This window comes from Lepisosteus oculatus, chromosome 14, assembly GCF_040954835.1.
Source record: "Lepisosteus oculatus isolate fLepOcu1 chromosome 14, fLepOcu1.hap2, whole genome shotgun sequence".
NCBI lineage: Eukaryota > Metazoa > Chordata > Actinopteri > Semionotiformes > Lepisosteidae > Lepisosteus > Lepisosteus oculatus.
Genome location: NC_090709.1, coordinates 4,155,985 through 4,158,023, shown reverse-complemented (window position 1 = coordinate 4,158,023; position 2,039 = coordinate 4,155,985). Strand labels below are relative to the sequence as shown.

At 37.4% G+C, this 2,039-nt stretch overlaps 1 non-coding gene across 1 annotated transcript; it reads left to right on the top strand.

Annotated features, from left to right (window-relative positions):
- On the top strand, nt 1–94 carry trnai-uau (transfer RNA isoleucine (anticodon UAU)). Its single transcript has 2 exons — nt 1–38; nt 59–94. It is a non-coding gene; the product is annotated as a tRNA-Ile (tRNA).
- Nucleotides 95–2,039: the final 1,945 nt, after the last annotated feature.

Below are 2,039 nucleotides of genomic sequence, written 5' to 3'. Positions count from 1 at the left end.
GCTCCAGTGGCGCAATCGGTCAGCGCGCGGTACTTATACAGCAGTGCACAGCAGAGTCATGCCGAGGTTGTGAGTTCAAGCCTCACCTGGAGCAGCGTCTTTAGCTACTGAAAGCAACTATCAAGTTTAGATATTATTAGGTATCTGATGGAGATAAATTAACATCAAACGAAGAAGAAGTCGAGTCACAATCAAATAAGGCTCCACAGCTGAAACATTGTGTTTCCTTCTCTTTTCAGCATGGAATAAACCTTGACTTTTTCCTTTGAAGCCCATGCATTCTGACGCAGCTCCCTACTTAAATTACCAGCAGCTGTGTTCCTCCAGCTGACCTGTACACAAATATATGAGAGAGGTCTACTGAGACGAGAGGAGCCCTGAAGACTTGAAAAAGCTCTCGCATTAGACTGTGTTTTGTTGTTCCCCAGATTTGTTTTTAATGTTCTTTTTCTTTTGAAGTTGTTGCGTTTTTTTTTTGTAGTTGTTAGACTACTACAGGGATTTACCTAGGTTCCTGGAAGACTTCTTGTTTTGTGTTTGTTGTGTTTTCGGGTTACAATTTTTTTTTCTATTGATAGGACCCCACGCATTACTATGGGATTAGTTAACTTTAGTTCTTACATTGTACCTGAAATTACCACATAAACTACTACTCTGTTTCCCTTTTTTTAAAAGGCACAAGTGAAGTTTGTTTTTCCTTGCTGCTGATTGGTAGCTACAATGGGTCAATTGCAATAAACCCATATACAATAAACTCCGCTGAAATTTGTCAGCAGCTCTGTACTAAACCTGTTCTCAATTGCAACAAACCTAAAATAACAGCTGCTGCCCGATAGATGTTACTGCATTAGGAGTCTAGCTTAAACCACCTCTTCATAGGTTTTAAGCTATTCAGTAGCAGACTAAGCAGAACAATCGATCACATTAGAACTGTCTTGAATGTAATGGAAATAATGTACTCATTAAGTAACAAGCTTATGCACCACTTGCTTGAAAATTATTATTATATTTAACTAAAATTGCTTTCCAGACACCACAAATATTCACAATGAATGTTATCATTACACGTATTTACTAATAAAAGTGTTATTTAATAATAATTAAGTTCCATGTATATCTTTATTAGTAGCTGTATTACACGTAATGCATATACAGTCTTTATTATAGTTAGTTTTCAGTTATCCTGGGGAGGGAAGAGAATGGAAATTAAGGAAATAAAAATTTAAAGGGCTTTTAAGTCTTCAATGTGTTCTGTCATAGCTGTGTGTTGTCATATCTGAGTGTTAGTTTAGTATATTTGTTGTATTATTTATTGTGATTTAACACTACACTTGTGTTTCTCAGGAGAAAGCAGTAATATTTTGTTTTATTTAAGGGTACAGAAAATTGTATTGTACGGCCAAATGTAAGGTTACGTTAGCATTATTGTTACCTTTTGCAACGTTATTTATTTAAGACGGTTCTTCGGAATAGTGTCCCTTACGTATCTGTGACTGTGGTCCAACAATAACGGTGCTGAAATAGCCGTAATGTGTGGGAAGAAGATGGAGATGGAACAGGAGGCTTACTCAGTCGATAGAAAGGTTGTGTAGGACTGAACACACTACGGTTATGGTACTGGGTTTAAGAGCATTACGATCCTACAGTCTCCTGATCCGTAATCAGATGTGTTATCCAATGCACCACTGGCCCTTGTACCGCATTCCTCAAGTGCACCACTGTGAGCTTGCGCCGCTACAATAATACATCGCCCCAGTCCAAATTTTCTCAATTAGGTGCACGTTTTCTATGTGTATTTAGTTAATAAGTCTTTCATTTTGTCTGTTTTAAAAATTGCATCTCTTTAAAACAGACAAATGAGTTTATGTGTTGTGCTGAAATTCACACATGAGGGCATTCAAACGAAAGAAATCACAGAAAAGATATCGCGCTTAAAAAGAAATCAGAGTGGAGACGCTGGTGATAGAAAACAGAGCTTCATACGATGCATGAGATGCTTTACCTCTGAACTAAACTTGGCTCTTTAATCGTGTTAGGAA